Source organism: Marmota monax, unplaced genomic scaffold (assembly GCF_021218885.2).
Source record: "Marmota monax isolate L192 unplaced genomic scaffold, Marmota_monax_Labrador192_F-V1.1 WCK01_AAM20220418_F8-fsc00003, whole genome shotgun sequence".
NCBI lineage: Eukaryota > Metazoa > Chordata > Mammalia > Rodentia > Sciuridae > Marmota > Marmota monax.
This window is the reverse complement of record NW_026694084.1, coordinates 33,189,818-33,216,614: the sequence shown is the minus strand read 5'-3', so window position 1 is coordinate 33,216,614 and position 26,797 is coordinate 33,189,818. Positions and strand designations below refer to the sequence as shown.

At 38.3% G+C, this 26,797-nt stretch overlaps 1 pseudogene; it reads right to left on the bottom strand.

The window, feature by feature from the left end:
• Positions 1-15,832: 15,832 nt before the first annotated feature.
• LOC124107048 (swi5-dependent recombination DNA repair protein 1 homolog) lies at positions 15,833-26,523 on the bottom strand (annotated as a pseudogene).
• Positions 26,524-26,797: the final 274 nt, after the last annotated feature.

Here is a 26,797-nt window from a genome sequence, read left to right as displayed (position 1 = left end):
CCAGTGTTTGCCAAGGCCTTTTTCCCTTAATTTTTAAACCCACATGTATTTCAAGGGAACTTTATGCATATGTTTTTAATTCATTTACACTTAACTCATCAAAAAAGTTTTAAGAACATTTGAAGTCCAACAAACCTTCAGAGTCTCTATTATTAAGATCCTGGAAATTGTAATTAAATCTTATATTCTCAAGATTGGCATTTATTCAGAAATCAGGACTCCCGGTCTTATGTAAGTATCTAACTAAACGTCTGTTCCATTAACCAACAATTGGAATCATGCTTTCAGATTCGTCTTAGTGTGGGAAACTGATGCTGCTGATATGACCAAGATGGTGTCTATTCCCAGGTAGTAGAGGTGATTTTTCACTGGATGATCCAAATAATTTGTGGTTCTCCCACCAATGAAATCCCTTTGTGAAATAGATAAACAGTTTTAAGGACTCTGTTAAATCTTGAACCCTTACTGTTTAACCTCATTGACTTCTGTAGCCACCTCACTCACAGGTCTAGTTGTGGGATGGGAATTACCCTCAAGTGGTCACAGCATTAAGTTCCTGATACCAATAGCTGAGCCTGTGCAGGCAAACACCGGCCACTACTATGTCCTTGGATTTCTGATTCTCTCATGGGAGGATTCTTCTGCCATTGTCAACACTGAAGGAAATGGATTGTTTCAATTTGTTTCATTTTAGTTACAGGATAAGGTGAATTTTGAAATTTGGATTTTACTTTTGGATTAAAGAAATAGTAAATGTTTTACAATTTTCACATTTGTGAAGTGAAGGAATTGAATGAGGCTAATGGTTCTCAACCTAGTAGTATTTATGACTGAAAACGTTCTATGGAATTAGGGAAGTAGAAGATCCATGAGCTATTTGACAATATTTTATGGAATATGGGGAATTTAAAGTAATTATTGTTACTGCTTTAAAAATGTTCACATCATTATTCATGTTTTAAATAATCAAAAAGGAAAAATAATGTCAGTTTTTAATAAATACGTTTTGGTTGACAGATTTCTTTTTTAATAAGATATATATGTAATGAGGCAGAACATTGGAAACCACTGGGATCCATGAGTTTTCAAAGAAAAATCAGAGACCACTACTATTTTTATGGCTTTTACTTTATTATTCAGAATATATTTTGAAGGACAGGGTTTCCATGTAGCAAATATTTATTGAGGATAGTCCTAATTTGTGTGCTGGATGTCTCCTCCAATGTACAGAAGTGACGCATCCGGTAGAGGGAATCTATATATTCTGTGGGAATCTCCCTCTTTTCCCAGTCATAGATGATTGGCCCAGATATTATCACGTGACCCCAGCTAAATCAATCAGATTATCTCTTGAAATATGAGCTGAGACAAACAGATTGGGTGTTGTTCGAAGTAAGAATTACTGATGACAGTACTCAGGAAATTCTTAAATAGCTACTATGGAAATCCTTTAATGCTTTCTAAGTTCTGCCCTTGCAAAGCATTCTTTTTTATTGCTGTATAACATATCACCACAAACTTAGTGGCTTAATACAATTCCAACTTATTGTCTCAAGTTCTGTGTGCCAGGGGTCTGAACACAGGATGCCTAGGTTCTCTTCTTCATATCTCATCAGGTCAACTGGAGGTGCAATCTCACATTTGGAGTGAGGTCCTTTTCCAAGATCATGCAGGTTATTGGAAGAATTCAGTTCCTTGAGGTTGTAGGACTGCGGTTCTACTTTTCTTATTGCCTGATGGCCAGGGGTTGCTCTCAACTCCTAGCAACCTTCCTCAAATTTTAGCCTTTTGACCTTCTCACAACATGACAGCTTACTTCTTTGAAGTCAGCATCAGAATTTTTCTCCCTCTGCTCTTACAGAGTTTTATACAATGTAACATAATCATGCAATGGCTATCTGTGGTTCATAGGACTGGTCCACACTCCATGAAAGGAAATTACACTGAATATGTACACAATGGGAAAGGAGTTTTATTCCTCTAAAAATGTGGTTGTGTTCCTTTCAAACTCTAGGATTTGGTTGGGCTTGGTTTTCTCACAATTGTAAGAACACTAACTTCACTGTGAGAGTATGCTTTGTTCCCCACACCCTTTCTAGCATTTCCAGGGAATATTTAAAATGCAGAATAGATATATTTACTCTGAAATCGTACAAATGGATATAATTTAATGATAAATCAATAATTTGGTAACTATTGGTAAGATGATAAGTTCACTTTCTTCTCCATGCCACCAAATTCTTGACCTTGTAGACCTTCCAGAGGGGTTGTGTTTGGAATTGCTCCTAGCTGGCTCTCCTTAGCTACACAATGTGTTCTCTTGGTGATTATTCTGTAGAATAGCTCTTTCAGAATGCACAAAGTCAACTACATTGGAAGCTCTTTTACCCAACATCCCTGCAACTGACTTGACATGTTAATCAGCACTCTCCATTCTCTCCGTAAGTTACTGACTGATGTCACTGACATCTCAGCCTTCGCAGCAACAGGCTTCTCTGTGTTGTACATTTGCACGTTGCTCCCCACAGTTGAGTTATATACTTATGGCAAGTTGGTTGTGTCTCTTCCCAAACCTGATTATGCAGGCTGTACTTGTTGTAGTAATTGTGCATTCCAATTAAATATCATATAAAATGAGGAAGTCTGAATGTGGAAAGATGATTATTTATTCTTTGAAGCTAACAAAACTAAGTAGAATGCTTTGGAAAAATTCAATAATTACCATTTGCTTTTACAAAGCAATTGAATTATGTAATTGGATTAGAATTGAATGTAATAATTTTAAAAGATGGAGAAGACTTAATGAAAGATCTGTATCCAACTTTTCAAGAATCTTCAAGCTTGACTTTTACTTCAAATAAATTAAAATAAGAGATTATATATAATATCTGTATGTGAAAGACATCATAGTGGCTGCTTGTGTGGCTCAGTGGTAGGGCACTTGCCTAGCATCAACGAGGTCCTGACTAAAAAAATAAAATGCAAAACAAGAAAAAAAGAAAGGCAGTATAACACCCCCATTAGTAATTCAAGATGAATGAAAAAGCTTTGGGTCTAAAATAAGTTATTATCTAACAAATATACATTTTAATAACATTATACTAAAGTGAATTATTTAAGATATGAATGAATTATGTTTTGTATATTTTTTTCATTTTTTTGCAAACTTTTGATCATCCAGCCAACTGTGATCACAATAGCCTAGGACAAGAAGATAGCAGTTTTTAATCCTCTTCACCATAAGCCTGACTCATTATTAGCCTTTGAATTTATATTGGTCCTTTATCTTCTTTTGGATGTGTTTCTGGGTATTTTGCCTCCCTTTCACCAGTAGGTGGGCAGATCACTGCTGGGCTACAGGACATAGCTTTTTGTTTGCTTAGGGCACTATTATTTTGATGTGTATTTCCATTTTCACTTTATCAATATTTCTCTGGCATGTTGCCTTAAGATTGAAAAAAACACTCAATTTTTACTGGATCCAATGTCAGAAACTTAAGGATATCAATATTACAATGAACAACTGTTGCAAAGCCAAGAAGATGTTAAAGCAAAAATGTAGGTCCACTGGAAAACAGTGGACCTACACTCAAACATGGGTTACACGGCTGACTCCCCCCGTGATGTTCAATGAACTAGTAACCTTCATGAGTCATGTTTCTCCATCTCTAAATGGATTTAGGAGGCTCTGATAAACCTAAGCCCCTCTCCAAAAAACAAGCAAATGAATAAAATGTCTGCTGGAGGCTCCTCACCTGTGAGTCACCATGGTGTGTTCCATAGGAGCTGAATAACCTTGGCTTCCTCCCTCTAGACCTGAGAAAAGAGTTTAAATCAGGAACCTGGAGAGGAAAATGTCCCATGTGGGAAACTGGAGGGAAAACTCTACACAGTAGGGCTGCCTTTTCCTGGATGGTGACAAATAGCTGAATTAGATCCTCCTTCTTGGAAATGATCGCACATGAGGCTAGAGCAGAGATTGGATGCAACTATGTCACCAGGATATCAGAATAAAGGTTTTGATTTGGTGCTGATGTCATTGATTAGTGACATCACTGATGTCACTAATGTTTTTCTCAAGATATCTGTTTTTTTCCACCATTAGGACAGTTCTGATGCCTTTTCCTATTCACTTGTATTCTAAAAATAACTCCTATCACCGAGTATAAAAATGCCTCTGTTCCATGCTGTGAAATTTCCCTCTTCAAAGTAATCAGTAGAAATAGGATCATATACCTGGGAGACCTAGGGGCACCTTAGAAAGTCTGGGAGAATCAAAATAATTTCCATCAAGTGTCAACCATAACATAAGACAAGCTCAAGACGTATTTTCAATAAACATGAAAATTAACTTGGTAGAGGTACTGACATCCCTGGGAGCCACTGTGGGAAGAAACCACCTTCTCCCAGTCCCCAACAGAAGGAGCGAGGAAGAAGAGAAGCAGCTGGTTGGAGAAGGCAGACAGCTCAGGGGGTGATCAGAATGGAAGCCAGGAGCTAAGAACTCAAGCCACTTTAGAAGAACATATTTTGCTGGATTGAGACCAGCCTCTATAGGTGCTGGTTCTAACACTTTGGGCCACTTGGCACAATTTGTCTCTCATGATATGGATGTCAGACTTGAAAGTTGCTATTATTATAGGAAATTGAGGATCAGCTTTTATTGCATTGTTAGTTTCCAAGAAATAAATCCTTTTTTGGAAACTGAAGAATAGCACTTCAACCAGATTCTAGCTCAGGACTACTTGGAAAGCACCCTGCCTCACTAGTTTATAGCCACATGCGCATACTGTCTCTTACTGTCTACTCCTTCCATCCTGTCTCTTGTACTGCACAGATGCAAAAAGCTTAGTTACACCCAAGATAAATCCCCTAAATTCCGTCCCCACCCCCCACACAAAATTGGAGAGGGTTATTTCTAACCAATGTATAAATACCCAGAAAACAATAATGTACCTAATTTGCCGCCTCTGCCCAGCCAAACAGTTGTGATATGAGACCTGTTGCCCTTCCTTTGGAATCCAGAGGATTCCTTCAGCAGCCAAACAGAGTCATCATCTTCTAGCATGTTTTCCTAGGATGCTGTGCCAAGGCAGCAGCAAGGGCCCAGAGCATGAGATTCTGCCTCATCCTCGGCTCCAGGCCAACAATCATCCTCATGATGACTTGTCAAAATGAGACCTGGGGTAAAAAAAAGTCATCCAATCAAAAATCCACAATGATCCTCTGCCTTTTTGCCTATTTTCCTTACAGTGCCCAAGCAGAAGGAACACTATTTCTCCTGATTCAATTTGGGCATAATGGCAGAGCAGATGGTGCTGGTGAGTTCAGTAACAGCAGAACGCAGAGTACAACTTGTTTTCAAAAAACAAATAGCTCTTCTTGGAAGGTACAACCTAATAGGGCCAACAGAAATCAAAGTCCAATTCAGGGAAAAAATTTTAAGCAATCACCAAGATAGCCATTTTCTTAAACTATACTGCAAAGAATTTAGAGGTCCTTTCCTTCTGTTTCTTTTGGTTCTGATATTAATATGCCTCACAGAAGGAAGGAAATATTGACTAGCAATAATCAAGCCCAGCTTGTCAATATCAGACATCACTGTTTTTCTAATTCCCATACCTGATTTCACAGAATCCTCTCAATCAAGCAACAAAGAAGCCAGAGAATTCATATTCATTTTTCTGTTGAACATAATCAGGTTCAAAGATTTTTTGAATGATTTTCCAAGGTCAAGAAATAGGAAGTACCACAATAAGACCATTTTGTTTATTATTCCTATACGTTTCACTTATGCCTTGTGCTCTGTGCCTGGAACCAGAACATCAGAATCTCTGCTTTCACAGAGCTGGTGATTTAGCAGAGGGATAAAGGGAATTAAATAAACAATGACCCAAAATACAAATTTTGAGGGTGAACAACAGGATTGATGTAAAAACATACAGGATCATGTAATTTGGTCTAGAAGTGGAAAAAGGGGTGGGCTGCGGGAAGAGTTGTTTCCTAGGTGTTGTGTTGTTTATGCAGAGATCATAAACATCGTTGGAATTACTGTGGTAGAGAGATGAGAAATGGGGAAGGGAAAGAAAAAAGGAGGAGGGACATTCTGGGCTGGAAACTGCAGGTATGTGAAGTCCAGAAATCAGGGAAGGTAATGATAGGTTTGAGGACCAAAAAAAAAAAAAAAAAAAAAAAAAAAATCTGTGCTGGAAGGAGCAACATATGGGAGATGTTATGCTTGGGAAAGTGGCGAAGTGAGTGAACAGTAGAGGCCTGGAAGTGTGGACCCGTGTGAGCACCTTCAGTGAAGGAGTCTAGATGATGCAGTAAGTATAATAAGGAACCACAGTTTTTTTCTTGAGAGCCGTAGATTGAAAAATGAATTAGAAAGGATTGAAATCAAAGCTACTGGTCCATTGGAACCCATGGAAGTAGTCCAGGTGATTGATGAGTGAGATTTGGTTTTAGGTAGCGGGGATGTGAGGGAACTGAATAGATTCTAATGAGATCTAGGAGTCAGCTCCAACAGAACGTGGAGGAGAGATGAATTACATGGGTTGGCATTCAGGAGGAAGAATCGGATGCCTCAGGTACTTGTGGGGCTCTGTAGGTGAGGGGGTGATTGCCTCACCATTTATCTATCTTTTCAGTTTCTGTGGGCCATCATGATCTCTCCCTTTGATTACTGTTGTCACCCATGGGCCCCAATGACAAGGGATATTATTGTAATTGAAGAGTACCATAAGTGGCATTCAGAAAGCCATAGAGTAAACCTAAATCACTTGGGCATTAGATTTAAGGGTAGAATACCGAACAGACATCTACTTCTTCTTGGAATAGGCTTTCTGGTGCATAAGGAAGAGATTTTGTTTGCAGTGCAAAGGTAGTAAGGTCCCCCTCATTGGTGGTGCAGTAACACTTCAGTCAACTACCAAACCCAACAACTGAGAGTCCTTTCTGAACACTTAACCTAGAATGAAGATAGAATTTGTTTTTAATGTCAGAGGTAAGGGAAGTTTCTAAAATCATCCGATTCCATCCATTCATGGAAACAAATAGAACAACTAGAAAAGTAAAGTGAATTTCTGTGTTAATAGAGAGTCAGTGAAAAATGCATCAGTATAACTCAGCCTTTCTAGCTTCTATACCATGGTTGGTGTTCAGGTAACACCATACGCTGTTTATTACGTCTATCATGCATCAGGTATTACATTCAATTTAGTGCTTTCTTTCCAAAAGATGGGGATTGTTTTTTCCAGTCACCTTACAAAAGTAAAACCTGGGCATGGGAAATCTAAATGACTTGACTGAGGTGACCGTACAAGATTTCCCCAGCTTGCAGATGAGCTCCTATAGCTTCAAATTCCCTGTCCTTTCCCCTGCATCCTGTGCTCCTCATGGGCTGCATAAGTAAGGGAAAGACTCTGATGGTCATGGTCCAGATTAGAACCTCTTTCAGGGACCAAGCTTCACCTGATGTCAAGGAGAAACATTAACTGTGTCATCTCAACCCGCTTTATAAAAATCTGTTCACTCTTTAGCTTTGCTAGTGATCTGGATTTCTAGGATAAATGGAAAATAAATGTAAAATACCAAGCCTTGTCACCAAGAGCTTATTGTCCCACCTAATTTCCCAAGAGTGTAGTAAGGATACAATATGACTCTCAATTGCCTTATCATGATTTTTTTATTGTATGAATATGCTGTAAATTATTTTAATCTTTTCAACTTCCAGCCTTATCTTTTGTGTCTTTATTGGAGAAGTTTCTTTTTCTTAAGAAGAAATGCTATTTAAGCAGTTTTTTCTTTCTGAGTCTGCATCATCTAGCCCAACACAGTTAAGAATGAGTTGGGTAATCCTCTGAACACTTAGGCAAATTTATTTGGCAGGCCAATCCCACGAGGGCTTGAGAGTTATGGCCACTTTGGCATTGCTAAATTCTGTGACGTATTAGTTTCCTCTCAGTGGCCATTACATTAGGAAAAAATTTACAGCTCACGATCAACAGCTGTTCCTCTAAATAAAACAATGTAGCTTTTTCTTTTCCTCTCAGCATGCCAGTGTCCTATGCTGTGTGAAACCAAGGCGTGCGCTTGGCATTCTACGGAAACTACTTAATCCTTGAAAACACGTGGAAAATAACAGTCATTTATGCTCATTTGTGTGTGTCCATCTGTTCCCCCATCTCACTTATCCTTATATTCATTCATTCACTCACTCTTTTGCTTATTGGTTTTGTGTCTTTATATAGATAAATGTACATATAAGAAACATAAAAGTTGCCATTTTAAAGTGTAGAGTTTTATGACATTCACCATATTCACATTGGTACAGTATTATCGCCAGCATTTGTTTCCAAATTTGTCCATCATCCCCAATGGAAATTGTTATGATTTTCTTTGCTTATTATTTACCCTTTTCTTTAACAAATATTTACTAGGAACCTACTATGGTTGGCTCTTTGGAAGGGGCTGTGGGAGGATGCAGACCTTAACTCTGTGGGGTCTGCCACAAAAGAACTCAAACTCTGCTGGGACACGTGTCCTCCATGTGATCCACTGGCTTCACCTTGACTTTCTCCCCAGACCTGCTCTCCCTGCACAGTGCTGTGGGCTTCAGGTAGTACAGAGGCAGTAAAACACAAACAGGCTTGGTAAGCGATTGGTCCTTAACTCCCTTCCTAATCCCAGCTCCTACACTATATTTTCCACTTTATAATGCAATTGGTTAGACAAAAGGGCAACCAGAGATAAGTGATTGGTAATGGAATCATCATCATAAACACCACCAACAACAAAAGCAACAGTAAAACCACCAACTCTGCCAGGCTTCTGCCTCTGATCTCATCAAGTCCCAGCACCTGGCTGCTTCTCACTCCTCTGGTTTTAGAGAAACTTCTTTGTGACCACCTACTCTCAGTTGAAGTGAAAATCTGACATGGTTCAGCGAAAAGCTACTACCTCCATATATGACTGACGGTGTAATTTCTAAACGTCTCAATTACTCCATCTGTAAAAATCAAAATGTGATGGTGATGAAGAATACCTACTTTTTATAAAAATGGTATCTGATTGTGAATGCAAAATTAAATGATCATGGCTCTTCTCTGAATGCTCTACATGCCAGGCATCATTGTAGGCCCTTGCCTTGTATGTATTTATTTATTTAATTGTTACTGTGACATCATAAGATGATGTCAAGATCATCTCAAATTTTCAGATGAGAAAACTGGGCACAGAGAGTTGAAGTAGTTGACAAAGAAATTTTTTTTTTTTAACCACTGACTGGCAGGGCTTCATGCAAACCATTCAGCCTGGCTACAGAATCTGCAATCTCAATCTTACACATTTTAGCAGCCAAAGAAAACACATACACACACACACACACTCAATATGGGAGAAGGAGGGAGGATGGATACTCTTCTCTTAATTCCAACATCAGTAATGACCATGGATATGTGAATATGTGTGTATATGCGTGTGTGTGCTCGCGCGTGTATGTGCACATTTACTCATTCATATGTACGGAGAACAGAGAGCAAAGCATTGACAAATACATCTTTTTTTTTTCCTGCAGAAAGAAGAGACTACATCAGTCAGACTGTGCCTGTTATCCTCCGTATTAAGTGAGTGGTTCTATACCTTCTACTGAAATGTATTTTCTATCTTTAGGCTGACAAACATTTGAATATTGGTCTTTTTTTTCAAACATAGTTTATTATGCTATATGATTCCATGAGTATTGGGGCTTGAGGTTACTCTAATTAAACAAAAAACTAATAATTCAATGTTAGCTTTTGGGGAATGTTTTGTCCTTTGTTTCCATTTCTTCCCACTACTCCATCCCTACGTTTATGTTTTATGCTTCAAAACTTCTTTCTTGGCTGATATGTAATAGATGCCTTTAATAGCAGTCTGCATATGCATTATACATCATCTTTATTTGTCATTGTGACTTTTGAAATAGGCGACCCAATTTACTCATTCATTCAACACTACAGTTTACACTGCCAGTCACCACAGGAACCACTGCAAGTATGACCTATTTCTTACCTTTAAGGAGCTTATAATATAGTGAATGATACAAATGAGAAAACAGGTAACATCACTAGCACACACAGGATTGTCTCAGTCACTATGACACTGTGTAGACAGCTAAGTACTTCACTCTGAGAGGCTTGGGTAAAGCTGCTGGAAGAAGTAAAGCCCAATTTAATATCTTTCCTTATTTAATGAATAAAAAACTATATTTCTGAGAGGGTAAATAGCATGTTCAAAGATAGCCTACACAGCTATAAAGTGATAAAACCAAGAGACCCACTAATTCTACAATATCCCAACCATACTTTATATAGTAAATATTAAATTTTGAATCACAAGCTATTTGTGTAAATAAATGTCACATGAAAAAATACCAACCCCCCCCCAAAAAAAAAACCAATGATCAAGAGTATACCCACAACAGAGGGGTTGTCACAGACCCACTCACCAGCCACACAGACATGAGGGTAAGATTCCACATGGTGAAGGAGAGAGAGAATCATGAACAAATCAGGAGGCTAGATAGAACATATGTTCAGAGATCTCTAGGTCACCTTTTCTTAGCGTGCTTAATAAATATGAGGGTGGAAAATTGGTCTATTTCAAAAGTCAAGTATTTGAAAGATTTTGACACCTATGGTGAGACATTCACATGCAGATTCTGAGGCATCTTTAAAACTTTTGAGGAAAGGAATGGCAGGATCTCTTCAGTGTTTTTAAGAAAATATCAAAAAGCAAAGAAGATAATGGATTAAGATGTGCATCAATAGATGTCTTTTGAGTTAGTAGAGTTAGATAGATGGCGAGGTTGATAGATAGTTTCTGATATTCTTCTTTGATAATACTGCTTAAAACAAAGAATGACAAATTGTTCAAGTATAAAGAAATGTTGAAATCTTAGGAGTCTACAAGTAATCATCACTAATGATCATTTAGACACAGATTTTGGACCCTGGAGTTGCTCTATAACTGTTTCATATATCCCACTGTATCAGGAAATGTGGTCCTGAAATTGTTTGGTAATAGCAAGGTCATTTTAGTAGTCACGCACATTTTAATTTAATAATTGCATATCTTAACATCTATTGCAAAAATATGATGAAAACATCCAACCAGTGATTGAGCAGGTTGCTTTAGAGGGCAGGACAGCTAGTACTAAGAAAGTCAGGGGCACAGGGGCCACAGAGTTGGCTGCTTGGTGACACAGGCATCTGGTAAAGTGGGAAATGTGATGTCCACATGTCTGCAGTGTGGGGAGCACTGATCCCATCCAGCTCATCTGAAGTTCAGTTTCATGTCCCCTTAAGATGCAGTGTGCAACAAAGTCACAAGTGGAGACAGGTGTCTTCCTGTTCCCACACTTCCTGCTCCTGAAGTGCCCTGTGAGCTTCATCTACATTATTTAGTAGCTGAGGAAAGACAGAGCCAGAACAGGGAATCCAAATTTGCCTGAGAATGTTGACACAGAGAAGCCCAAGGAGAGTGTGGGTCTGTACTAGTTTCTCATTCTCAGGAGACTGTCCTTAAAGGGATAAATGCAATCTCTCCACTGTAGTAGAATCAACATGATTAATTTTAACAATCCTTCAAACTCATGTCTAAGTTTTGATACTTATTGAGTCTGAGAAGTGGAAGCATTCTTAGAAAGGCTTAATAACAAGTTTTCGTTTTTTATCCAACTGTGGTTTATTCTAATCATTTTTATAGTTCATTTTATACTGTATGTCTTAGTAAAGTTGTTTGAATTCAAGTTCTTTGAAGTCAGGAAAATTAATCTCATCTTCAGGTATTCTGTGGCTTGGGATGGACCTTTAATGAGTGGCATTCAACATGTATGTCAAATCTAACCTAAAGCTTATAAATTTTTCATTTTTCACAAATTAAGAAATTAATGTATGCATATCAGTCAGCTTTCCATAACTGTAATGAAATACCTGAGAATAACAAGCAGAGAAAAGGTTTATTTTGACTTTGATTTTAGAAGTTGTAGTGTATTGTGTCTGTGTCTGTGGAGAGGCACATCTCATGGCAGTCATGAAGTAGAAAGAGAGCAAGGAAGGGGCAGGGGACAAGATATATCCTTTCAGGACACACCCTCTGTGACCCATTTCCTCCAACTGGGTCCCACCTCCTGCAGTTTCCACCACCTCCCAATAATGCCCTGATGGTATGAATCTATCAGTGGATTAATTCACTAATGAAATTAGAGGCCTCATGACACAACCACTTGCCCAAAGCACCACCTCTTAACTCAGCTGCTCTGGGAACCATGCCTTCAACACAGGAGCCTTTGGGGGACATTCCAGATTCAATCCATAAGAGTATGCATTGATTTATTCAACAAATATTTGCTTAATTCCTGCTCTATGCCAGATTATTTTAGTCCATGTCTAGTTTATTGGCAATGTTGAATTAATCAATGCAAACCCACCCCCTGCCCTCAAAAAAAAAAAAAAAAAAAAAGAGCTCTCCTCCAGAAAGGACATATGCAAAGATCTAGAAAGATATGCTTATCCCAGAAGTGGAAAAATAAATAACAATTTATTGATAATATAAGAATATCTTACTTTATGTGTGTTGCTTATTTTCCCCTAAGTTTTTGATAACAAACATCTATTATTTTTATAATAAAAAATACTGTACTGAAATACATTTTTTTCTGGTTTAATTATATAAATGTTTGGCATTAACTTTTCAAATTCAATAGCTTTCATCTTCTACCTTTCCTGGTATCTTCCCTCTTGGCGTAGATACCTCCAGTTCATAATATATAATTCTATCCTTTTTATTTTTGGTTATTACTGAGAAGGGAAAACATTCATTTTTTTTTAAGGAAAACTTCCATTTTTAAGTTTAAGAGGTAACATGTTGCTGAGAAAGAGCCAGGAGTCAGAAAGACCAGAGTCCAAAGCTCACCTTCCCTGTATGACCTATAATGTAGAAAAGTTACTGGCTGTCTCCCAGGCTACTTTTCTTATGAGTAAACAGTGATCCTACCTGACGGCCTGCAGCTGAAATAAAGTGTGAGGAACACCTGCCACAGAGCAGCCCTGCTCCAGGAGGTAGTTTCCTTCCTGCTTACCCTCCATGTTGGCGTCGGAAACTGAGGCCAGACAAAGAAGAGGTATTGTCAAGGTCAGTGGTTGAGCCAGGCTGGAACATGCACCTTCTAACCCCAGGTCAATGCTCTGTAAGCACTTTTTAATGATTTTAGGCTTAGAAGCATCACAAATGGCATTTTCGATTCTTATGCCCCAGAGCTCATATTGCTAGACCGTTGAAATAGCAGCAAACAATTCCAACATGTATTGCTTGACATTCAATGACAATTCTTTGTGGCATTAACCTACAGATGAATGGCCCTTGAGCTGGCAAAGTTATTGCTTTGTCTGCCTCCCCACCTTCCAAGAATCGGGTGCCTGTTCTTAGGCATGAAAGAATCCAACCCATAAATCATGGGGACAAGAGCTCATTCTGTTTTCTTTAAGCTAAGCCACCTTGCAGAACAAAAGAGATCACATAGCTCATGACCTCTTAATTCTTGGGCTTCTCTTAATTCTTCAGAGGTAAGTCCTCTCTAGCACCACCCTTCTTTGAGTAAGACTTGGAAATTCAATAACTATGTGTTAGGACATGGGGAAGGCTGAAATATAGAGACATGTGTCAAGCAAGAAGCCAGCACCTATGTATTTCCTTAGAATACACAGAAGCAGTAGTTGTTCACAGATGTGATTACCAGAAAGCACTATAGGTCCAAACTAAAAAACTACATTTATTTGGGATGATCAAGAATTCTCTCAAAGTACAAACATTTGGGATCTGTTATCAAAATAAGTCAAACTAGCAATATTCTAATACAGGTCATGAAAAGGCTAATAAATGTTTGGAGCTAGATGGCATCTCAGAAGTTTCTTATCTGACTTTTCTGAGTTATTGTGTGTATTAGTAGATTAAAACATGAAACTGAGTCCCAGGCAAATTCAGATGTTTTCCCAGCATTGGTGGGTTTAGCCTGACTTGAACTTGAGCCCTCTCTCACTGGTTCAATCCTCTGTAATCTATAGCTCACTGAAGCCAGCCAGGCATTAGAAGCATCTCACATGGCACTTCCTTTTACTGTATGTCTCACATCTCATATTTCTAGGCAAGTTATTTAGTACCAAGTTCTTAAAGCACCTATTCCTTGACATTCATTTCTTCAATAAGTAGTTAATGATCTCTTAGTATGTAATATACACTCAGGGTGGAGATGTAGATTTAACAGATAAGTTAGATACCTTCTCTTGAGGATCTGATAGATTTTCTTAGTCTATATTGTGGATTATGGACTTAACTCTTTGCTTGAGGTTAAGCAAAAGGGCATTTTTAGTCATGATAAACAATGACACAAAATGTTTCTAGCTATGTCTACAGAAGAGTTTGCAAGTGTTTGCTAAGAAGCTAATCATCGTATTTGATTGTGAGTAAGAGCATATTAAAAAGAGGTCCACTTCCATATTGGAACTTCATGTTTATTTCAGCATTCTGGAATCTTCCCCTAGGGGCTGGCTTTCCTTTGGCTCAGCTCCCTCACTGGATGAGAGGGGATTTCCAATGACTTATTACGTGAGACTTATCTTGAATTGTGTAAGCAATGAGTACAGGGGATGGAAAAGCATTTGAAAAAAGACATGACTAGATAGAATTGTAAATAAATGTTTAAGTGGATAAAGGAAAATGTAGTAAGCTTTCTGACCATGGTAAAATGTGTTCCTCAGTATGCTGCCTGCATTATGGACAGATAAACAGACACAAATCAAAAGGTTATTGTTTTGTAGATCCAGGCCACCAGAAGCTACTTGAAATCACCACCACATTACACTCTCTTTTGCCAATCAGAATTCAAAGCTTCTTTCCCTGCCTAGGAATAGCACTGTATGAGGGATGATGACCAGTGTTTTGAAAGGAGCAGAAGTCTTACATCACTTTGGGATAAACAGTACACTTTGTTTATCAGGGCTCCAGATTCTTCATCTTTCTTTCTTTTTTTAAAAAAATTTTGGACAGATAAGTTTAATAACCCTGTTAGATCAGCCAATGAAAAGATGTGGGAAATGAATGGAAACAAGCTTCATAAACTTCAAAGAGGGAAAGGCACTTTTAAGCCACCAAAATGTAGAATGAATCAGACATAACTTTCCTGTGTTCATATATGAATACATGACCAGAACATGCTCACAAGACCACTTCATGTTCGGCCACAAGAATGGGATCTACTTAGAATACGTTATACTCCTCCATGTATGTATAAAATGTCCAAATACACTCTACTGTCATGTATATCTAAAAAGAACAAATTAAAAACAACAAAGCAAAACAAAACACCAACACTACACCAAAGCATAATCCGCCCCACCTTCCAGCGGTAGTGATGCAGGCTGGCTGGTAGACACTAGAAGGCACAACTCCTCAGGGGTTCCCATGTAGATTGGACTATATTTTAACATTAAAAATAAAACTATTTGCCACAAAAAGCAAAACTAAAACTGGTTCGCAGAACTGTCCAAATTACTCTTTAAGCATGATTTGAATTTTATTCTTTTAATGTCAAGGTTATTTTTTCCCCAAACCTATCCAAAACACTAAACTTAATTTTAGAACTTAAAATTTATATATGAGAGTGTCCTAAACTGATGGTCATCAAGATATCTTCCTTGAAGCCCTTATGTGCTTATCTCCCCTTTAAAAGGTGTAAGTATCATGTCATTAAGTTGTCATTCTCAAAGATATTTCTGAAGAAAAAAATTATGAATTAAACACCTGCAGATTCTTTTTCACTTCTATTATAATATAGCCATTTATCATCCAACCCATAGTGGTCTATCAAGTGAGTAAGGCTTAGTTTCTTGGCCTCCTCAGACATAGCTGGCTGCAGCTCATAAAGCAACAGCTGGCTACAGCTTCTCTACTTCATTATTAACAACTATAACTGAGACAGGTTGTTCTATGATCTATGCATTTTGACTAGTTTTAGCCTCCAAAGAATATCTTCTTCCTCCTGAACCTGCTTCACCAATTCTGCTTTTTTTGTTTTGTTTGATCCTTGCTTAGGATTCTCAGTGACAAAATCAAGAGACTCAGATTTGCATGCCGTGATGTCCTTGAAGGTGTTTTTGAATAGGCATTTTATTCAGATTCACTGCTTCTGTGTTTAAAACTTGAAATTCCAGTTTTCTTCTGTTGAAGATGCCAGTTTCTCTAAAAAATTCTGTTCATCTTCTTCATTCTCTACTGTAAGGCATTCTACCACACTGAGTCAGGAATTAAATGAAAATCTTATTTTGCTTAATCTTTCTTTAAGTGTCGCACTCATCAGTTCTATTTGTGAATGATTCCTATGGAATTCCTATGGAATCCTATGGAAGTCTGATGGACTTTGCATGGTATTAATGAGATCTTGATTTACTTCCCATCACTGGCTTTCCTCAGACCCGGCGGGGCTCGAAGTGTACAGCTTGCAATGCCCCAAAGGCTGAGACCACCTAAGAGAAGCATTGGTTTCCAGCCAGGGGGGAATCAAATGTGCTAGAAACCCACTGCAGAGTCCAGGCATGTTCTGCTGAACTGGTCCCCAGCTTTCCCCTGCTGCGGAGAACTCAGCGGTCCCGTTGCTATGCTTTTCACTGTGTCTACCTCAAAATTCAGGTCCCTTAGAATGTGGCTTCATGTTATTTAGACAAATCTGGGATAAAATGTGGACAAATAGAATTTGCTGTAGTGCAGTATCGGATGCAGAACAATCGCTAATCATAGTTGGGTGGGTCCAGAACTAAGATGCTAGAGGTGGATGCGCCTTGCTGAGCTCCCATACTTGGCTGGAAAATGCCATTTCCAATTTATTCATCTTTAAAATGACCAAATAATGGATTGCATGATCCAGTAAAGCAAGGAGAGGTTGTGAGGATCTATTAAGATAACATTTGTAGAAGGGTTGGTAGTTTAAGAATTGTATCTATCCATCTGATACATAATCTTTGATCAGTTCTAAGAATGAAACATTAATAGACAAACTTTAAATTTTTCAGTTACTCTGTTATAAATGGTGGGGGGGGGCTAGTAGATGATACTTGAGTCATATAAAAATAGCTATTGTCAGCATCTTTCTTACTCAATTAAAAAAGCAATGAAATTTCAGTGGAATTCATCATGTAAGTCTCAGACTTCTCCCTAGAAGTTGGGATCTTTGAGATCTCTTTTACTTTCCTTCCAGAGACACATCCTATATAAGGGAAGTCTCTCTCCTTTCCTTTCTGATAAGGGATGCTCCTCTAGGGTGGCTGACTGGGTTTTAGAAAGGGCTTGAGCTCATTCTTTACCGGGACTCTGCAATTTAATTTTAGCCACAAGTGTCCATGGAAAAGATCACAGAGTTCAGGCCACTCTTTAGTGGAAATGAAACTGGAGAAGGGCATGAAGCCAAAAATAAGGCCCGTCCTAAGTAGTGTTTGGGGACATGGACTTCAGCACTTCAAGTGCCTTCAGCCCTGCACACCCCCTTGCTCAAGCCTTACGGGGACCTGAGGGTCTTGCTATAGGAAAGGAGAGCTGCCTTTTCCTGACACCACACTCAGCAGGAAGGAATGCGCCTCAAATAGCCTTGTTCACTCAGTTACCACTTTGGGGCCTCGTGGTCCTTAGGGCTCTACTCTATTTGCAGTTGACACACTGCAGGAAACCAGCTGTTGATAACAAAGTATACTGAGTGTTGTTTAGGGCAAGGACTTGCATGAAATGCCATTAATTAAACACGAAGGGGGAATACCAGGGAAGAAGAAACTGTGTTCTGTGATAAAGGTTGTACATTCTTGGGTTTTCTCTATGGAGCAGATGCTGCAGTTCCTAAAATATTTTTTTTGCTATCCATTTGTTAAAGTCCTTGATGGGACATTTCTATTTGTAGCACTACACTCTAATAAAAAAAATAGTAGCTTATCACAGTTTATAACTTAAATGTTTATACTTATTATTGACATATGATTCATAATGCTACAAAAACTCTTTTCCCCTGCTTTGCTATGTCAATGAGTACCCACGAATCAGTACCTACATTTTGAATTTTTCCAAACAATCTTAAAATGCTTACAAGCACTGATAGTTCAATTTTGAAATCATGATTCAAAAAACATTGTAATTTGGTAATACTGTTTTTCACTTACACTTTCTGTACAGAGTACCATGAATTTTTCACTTGACCACTGTAGTTATTGACATTAGGGTAGTCAAAGGTCATTAACCTCATCTGATGACCTGACCACAATGTGGCACAGAATATCCCAATAGTTATTCAATAAAGACTTGGAGGAGGACTGAAGCAAAGACTCAGCTTCCCTATTTGGTAAAACAAGAGCTTCCATGCTGTGAGCCTGCTGAGATGCCCACTTCACCCTCTGCCTTTCCCCAACTGCCACCACTCCATTACTGTTAAAATGTCGCGTAGCGTTGTGTCCATACAGGAGCATGTGACAACTCCCTCCCTGCTTTCCTGACCTGTTCTTCCCTCCCATCAACAAAGAACATGCTGCCTACCTGACAATCTCCTCCTGCTATCTAAGTGAACTCTTCACGCAGCATTGTATATGACTCTGAGTAGATCTCTAGCGGTATGTTTCATGTGATTTGGAAATTATATATTTTTATATTTTGATGTCTGCCACTTGAACTCCTAAATGAGGAAAAGCCTGTGGTCCCATCATCCTCCCCACCAAAAAAAAAAAAAAAAAACCAACCAAACAAACAAAAAAAAAACATGTTGAAGTTCAGTCCTTTGTGCACATGAATGTGGCTTTATTTGGAATAGGGCTTTGCAGCTGTAACTAAGATACATATTAAGATGAGGTCTTGCTAGACAAGGGGAACCCTAAATCCAAAGTTATTTGTGCTTTTTTAAGAAGAGAGACACAGAGGAGGTGGCCATGGGGCAATAGAGATAGTTAGGAGCCAGGCAGCTGCCAGCCAAGGACTGCTGAGGTGGCAGCCACCATTGGAAACTAGGAAGAGTCAAGAGGGTCCTCCCCTGCAGACTTCTGGCCTCCAGAGCTGTGATAAATTTCTGTTGTTTTTATCCACCTAGTTTGTGGTACTTTTTCTGTGGCATATTGGAAAATGAACACAGAGCTTGTCTTATTTAATATCATATTTAAATTTTCAACATCATTCTTGGCACTTTGTAGACAGACAAATGATTGTTTTATTGTTACTTAAACTAATCTGAGAAATGCAGAATGTTCCATGGCTTCCCCCACCTCTTATTCATCAACTTTCCAAATCTACCCAGCTGTATGAGCCCATATATGTTGTTCTCTGCTTGGGAAACTTTCCTAGTCAATTAAGTCCCTTCTCTGAATTCTTAAACCCATTTTCTTATGATCAGGATCCTGGTTAGTTGAGTGCACCATAATATATACCTTGTCTCTGCAAAGATCTTGCACTCAATCTGGAGGAAATTCTGTTATTTAGTGTGAATTGTGTATAACTCATGTGACATTTAGTGAATAATATAATCATAACTATTCTTGTAGTACCCACATTTTTAAATAATAATGAGGAAAATGGTCTCAAGTTGATGTTGGTTACCACATTAGGACTAGGAATGGACAGAGCATCTAGAATCAGGGTTTGCATCTAGAATCATTGACAGAGTCAAATGATTCTAGATTGTACTCTTTCCACTTTGGCCTTTTAGTAAGACTTCAGAGTGGCAACCATTGACCAAAGTCCTCAATTGCCCTTGCTGTCACTGAAGAAACCTGAGACTTTTGACCAGCAGCAAGGGCTGAGCAAATAGATATGTGGCACTCGTGAACCCGGCCAACCTGGAGAGCTGGAAGCCAGAGGCTGCAGCAAACGCACACACAGGCCTCTTGTAATCTCCTGCAATCAGGTCCCTCATATCCCAGCTTCCCATGGGATGGCTCACTCTGAGACAGTTGCCCAAAATAGCAATTTTGCTTTTAGTAAGTGCAGATTGGATTACATTAATTAGTAAATGGTAGCAGAGAGGAATGACACCGGGGAACTCACAATGTGCTGTCTTTGTTCTAGTTCTTTTCATTATCCTCAGATTCCTCCTTCCCAACATTTCCTGATGGCACTGGGGTGGGGGATGGGGGAGCTTTACAAAAAATCTGGAATTCTTAAACTACAAGGGAAATGAACAGATGCTATCAATTCTACCTTTCAAAAGTAAGGAAGAGGCATTTTTGTAAACTTCAAAGGTCTTTTGTAACCATAAAGAGCTATTATCATTGCTTTCAAAATATGGACATGGCATTTTTTGATGAATTTCACAGAATCAATAGTGGCTCATTTCCATTACCTTAATTATTTTATATTTATTTTTATAAACAGTACCAAAGTCTCCCCCCTTATCCATAAGGACACCTTCCAAGACCCCCAGTGGATGTCTGAAGCCATGAATAGTACCAAATCCTACAAATACTATTTTTCCTATAAATATATACTTATGGTAAAGCTTCATTTGTAAATGAAAAATAATAACAGACTAATAACAACAACAATAATAAAAAACAACAATGATAACAGCACAGTATAAGAAATGTTATGTGAATGTGGTCTTTCTTTCTCTCAAAAATATCTTACTAGAGACAGTGCTTGTTCCTGAGTAGGATTGTTCCTGAGTAGACTCAAGTAGGTGCAGCAGGATGGCCCAAGATTTCATCACATTCCTCAGAACAACACGAAATTTAAGGCAAATTGTTTACTTCTAGAATTTTTCATTTAATTTTTTTTTTCAGACAGTAGTTGACTGTAGGTACCTGTAAATGCAGAAAGTGACTGTGGATAAGGGGTGATTACATTGATTTTTCAAAATAGTGTCTTAGCTAACACTTCTTCAACAACATACCCCAGATTGAGTGACATTTATTTCTCATAATCCTGGAAACTGAAAGTCCAAAATCAGGTTCCAGCAGATCTACTACCTCTGTTCATGACTTGCAGATGGCTGTCTTCTCACAGTGTCCTTATGTGGAAGACAGAGAGCTTGGTCTCTTCCTCTGATAAGGGCAATATCCCTAAAACCTATTTACCTCTAAACCTATTTACCTCCCCAATTTTCCATCTCCAAATACCATCACATGGTTGCGTGGAGGCTAAGGTTTTAAGACATGATTTTGGGGGAGACACAAACATGCAATGTGTAACAAGGAACACATGATTTGAGAAATTGTATTTGCTCACATAACAAGATTCTATCTGTTCTGTAAATTAAAGAGCAGGCAATGCACAATGTTTAACCCAGATTATCCACAGGGGCATGAAATATTTGACTTGTTATTTTTAAAAGCCTAAACTTGTATTTTAGAAATCATTGTGGTCAAAAATCTAGCTGTTATTCCAGGACCTAGAACTTACCACTGGTTTCCTAACCTTTTGGAAGGGGCTGTCCCTGAGCAAATCTGGGACAATTTACACCTCAATATAAATAATCAGAGTAAAGGAATATACTCATTGAAACTAAGAACTCATGTTGTCTTCTGTGATATATATGAATAAATAGAAGACAAGGCTCTATTACAATAATAAAAGAAATATATATGGAATTTAAAAATCATTTGACAATCATCATAGAAAGAATTAATTTGGGCAGAAAATATCAATGAATGCTAAAACTAGTAGATAAAATGGGATGTGGAACAGGATTTGGTATAGTGTCAAAGTTTTTGTCTCCTCTCAAACACACACACACGCGCACGCACACACACACACTAATCTGTTAACTGTAAAGGTCAAATAAGAAATTTTAGAATCGAAAATACTGCCTTGAACTAATCAAAATTAAAAACACCATAAATAGTACAAATCAGCATTTGTGTGTCACCAGATAGTAGGCACCGATATAATTTTCCGACCCCAGATGCAGAGGCTGGATCTAATCATGAACAACACTGGACAAACTTAGTGGGGAGACATTCTACAAAATAATCAGTCTATCATCTTTAAAAATATGTCAAGGCCACAAAAATTTAGGAGTGGCTGAAAAACTGGTCTCAATAAAGACCAGTGAGTCATGACAACTTGGAACAACTTGATGCTGGATTGGGTCGTTTTTCTGTAAAGGTTTGTCCAGGACAATTTGTTGACATTTGAACAGGGTCTCTGGATAAACAGAAGTACAGAAATTCCTTGCAGTAATTTTATAACATTTTTATAACTTGGAAATTGTTTCAAAAAAAATCTAAGAAATTAAGCAAAGACAACTTGAATTCTGGAATCCATTCTATATTGTTATCTGGGGAGAGTAAGTGTATAAGAGATTTTGAATTGAAAATTTGGGAAGGCTCTAGTTACCTTTGTTATTTTTTCAGAATAAAGGAAGATATTTCTATTCTTGATACTCTAATAGTGCTTGGGAAAAAGTCCTCACAACTCAAAATGAGCTGTTGCTTTGATCTTCTTAATCATGGTGTTATTTGGAGGAAGCTGGTGAATAAATGAATTTTTATTCAATCATGTACATGGTACATTTAATTATAGGCATTATTTGGGGGATACGTGAAAGCATTCTAGTGGTATCTTTTGTGTTTCTTCCGTGATAAGAACAAGAGAATTGTTATTTATATGGAGGAACGGATATATTTTTTCCAGAGGGTAATGCAATTTAGAGTCTCTGTGTGTTTTAAGTGTTTCTCAGGACTGATTAAAGCCTTGCACTTGGAGTGGAAAGCTAATGCTCATCTGTCTAATGAATGTCCTTTCATTGCATGAACTTAAGTAGAAGTTAAAGTCATGACAGGATTACACAAAGACAGGTGGCACTGTGAGAGGATTGAGGAAAAGTTGATAAAAAAGATCCTTGGCCCTGAGAGTTTGAGAGATGTTTTCAGAGCTTTCGGAAATTGGATTTTCTTATGCTTTAATCTAAGAAATTAAATGTGTATGTTTTACCTATCATTTTATCCCAGTTGTTTTACCGATCATACTTACCCTAATAAGTAACTGAAAAATAAATGAATTGAAAACTCAATAAATGAAGAAAAATGAATGATTGAAATGAATTATTTTCTCTTATTGATTATCAACTCTAAATACTCTTCTTACATTTTCAACTCATAGCACAGAGATCAGTAGGCCATGACTTATGGGCCAAACCCAGCTTGCTGTCCATTGGTGTAAATGGTTATCAGAACCCAGCCATGACAGCTGATCTATGTATTTTCATGATATAGCAGAATTAAGTACTCACATGCAGATTGTGCAACCCATAAGGTCTACGAGTTTACTGGCTGGCTCTTTTTACACAACATTTGATGACTCTTCTTCAAGAGTATAATCAAGTGCTTAGAGATTAAATGATGGTAAAACCCAAAAGAGAGAACCTGATGAGATTCACCCTGCCGCAGTCCGGCTGGCTGGGCAAAATAACCGGGGGGTGACGAACAACTTGTGTACATTGAGACAGCAGGAGAGGGAGCCGTTTATTGTAGGACAACAGAGGTATTTATACATTTTGCACAGCTTATCTTAATTAGCATAAACTAGATACATCAGTCAACCAATAAGGAATCTCCACACTTAATGGCTCGCTGGTGTTACTTCACAAACCACTCCCTCTGGCATTTTGCCAGGTGCCATCCAGACTTGTTTACAGACTCTAACACACCCCCAGAACATGATCACAACAATGATTTCAAAACATAAGTGAGAACCTTCCTGTTTGATCTTCACCTCTGTGTTAGGAACACAAAAGCATCTTTGGGTATTTCAAAACCAGGAATTTGACGCAGGTAACTGTTTGCAAAGGTGTCAGAGGGAATGGAGGGACAAATGTACAATGGTCATGGATTAGTAACTGCAAGCAGCTAAGACTAATGAAGATGCTGCAGAAGAAGAAAAAACCACAGTGATGCTCAGGGCATAGATGCTCCGCACCACCATATGATGCAGGCACTGTGGGAATGAAGCCACCTGGGAGGACCACATATATGCTCAACAGCTCCCACTGTTGAAGCTGCCACCCAAGGGTGGGGGTAGCTTTTCACTTCCTCTCCCATCAGCAGTCCCTGGGGACACAAGCTAACAAGAGATCAGTGGGCAATTGGGTCTACAGTTATAGTTTATGGGCTGCTAGCCCTAGGAGCACAGAGAAGGAGAAACAAAGACTTGGAAGCTGAGTGACACAGACAAAGTCTAACTATGCCAATGCTCATCTTAGCAAATTTAATTATAAGTGCATCATCCAGCCAAGCCTCACCGTAGCAATAGTGGTGAGGATAAGAAGGTGCTCTAGAAGGATGCAACAAGGAAAAGCAGTATATATAAATTCACAGGGATGGGACTGAGAATAACAAATTAAGAGGATATATAATTTTTTTGTTTTAATTAATTATACATGACAGTAGAATGCATTTGTGCACTTTGATATATCATACATTGATGGGATATAATTTCTCATTTTTCTGAGTGTACATGTGGCAGAATCATATTGGTCATGCAGTCACATATATACATAGAGTAATCATGTCTGTTTCATTCTACTATCTTTCCTACCCCCACATCCCCTCCACTTCCCTCCCATCACTTCCCTCTACCTAATCTGAGGTAATGCTATTCTTCCCTAGTGCCCCCTGCCTTATTGTGAATTAACATCTGCATATTAGAGAAAACATTCAGCTTTAGGTTTTGTGGGATTAGCTTATTTTGCTAAGATGATATTCTCCAACTCCAACCACTTACTGGCAAATGCCATAATTTCACTCTTTTTTAAAGCTGAGTAATGTTCCATTGAGAATATATACCACATTTTCTTTATCCATTCACCTATTGAGGGATATCTAGGTTAGTTTCATAGTCTAGCTATTGTGAATTGAGCTGCTATAAATATTGATGTGGCTGCATCACTATAGTATGCTGATTTTAAGTCCTTTGGGATAGACAGAGGAGTAGGATAACTGGGTCAAATGGTGGTTCCTTTCCAAGTTTTCTGAGGAATCTCCATACTGCTTTTCATAGCGGTTGCACCAATTTGCAATCCCACCAGCAATGTATGAGTGTACCTTTTTCACCACATCCTCGCCAACATTTACTGTTGCCTGTATTCTTGATGATTGCCATTCTGACAGGAATGAGATGAAATCTTAGAGTAGTTTTGATTTGCATTTCTCTAATTGCTAGAGATGTTGAACACTTTTTCATATATTTGTTGATCAATTGTATTTCTTCTTCTGTGAAGTGTCTGTTCAGTTCCTTAGCCCATTATTGATTGGGTTATTTTTTTTGTTTTGTTTGGTTTTTGGTGTTAAGTTTGAGTTCTTTATATATCCGAGAGATTACTGCTTTATTGTAGGTGCATGTAGTAAAGATTTTCTCCCAATCCTTAGGTTCTCTCCTCACATTATTAATTGTTTCCTTTGCTGAGAAGAAGCTGTTTAAATTGAATCTATCACATTTATTAATTCTTGATTTTACTTCTTATGCTTTAGAAGCCTTATTAAGGAAGTCACATCCTAGGCTGGTGTGGTAAAGATTTGGGGGATTCAATGTATCTTGATTGAAGCCACAAAGGGAAGAGAGGTATACAACTTGTCAGAGCTGGAGAGGTAAAGCTGGATAGGGAGGCACATCCCAGATAACGTGCCTAAGGTAAAAAGTGGAAGTATAAATAAGAAATAAACGTCATTATGACATTTTATCAAGCCTTCTCCATTCTGGGCTTGAGATTTATCACTGGAAGAGTCAGAGTCTGGCCACATAAGCCAAGTGTCGATAAAAGGAGCTACAGGGAAATTTCAATTTTACTGATGTTTCAGATAGATTATCAGGAGGTCCCGAGAGATCTGAATTATGGAGGATTCTGATTTACTGGAAAAAGCAGCAGAATGTGTGAGGTCTGTCACTAGCGTAGGAATGGCACAATATGTCATGTTTGCTGCTGTGATTTTTAATGATGTACCTGATGATATTGTATAATTCAGGAATTTCTGAAGACAACAATAGATTTGTTGAGAATGAATGCTATGGTTAGCAAGTCTTCCATATACAGTTTTATAGATAGAAATAAGGTATCTCAATGGGCTGTCACATTTGTCTCTTGTTCCCAAAATAGTAAGTGTGCCCAAGGGAATTGTTTCTGGACAGCCTAACTGAGGCATAATTCTATGGATACATGTTACTTGGTTCCATTGGATCTTGTCTGGGTTAGATATGTTTTCTTAGGATATTTCTTAATGATATTTTAGTGTAGAAAGTACAAATTTTAGCCCATAAAATCATGTGAGAATGAAATATGTCATCACTTTTTCATATATTAACTCAACTTGTAGGTTGCTTTAACAATGCTGGTTGTGGATGAAAAAACAAAATGGTTTCAATTAACAGCATCACCCCACACCACTGCTCCCTGCCCTAGAGTGGATATCAGAATACAATAGATCACGCAGTGACCGGTGGAGAACAGTCTTACTTGGTGTTTACTGAGTCCACCATCGTTGTTGTCTAAGAGTCTTCCTTAGGGCTTCACAGTGAATCAATGACGTTCTGTCACATTGGGGATGTGGAACTCTCTGGGAGGCTCTCAAAGGCCCCATACAAACACACACACACACTTTTATTCCAATGGCTATCTTCTCACCAACCTGGAGCTTCAACTGATGCAAACCATATATCCTCACAACTTTGTTTCAATCAACTGAACTGGGTCTTTTAGGTATTTCATAGAAATGTCCAGAAAAGACACAGGACTTTTTTTTAATATTTATTT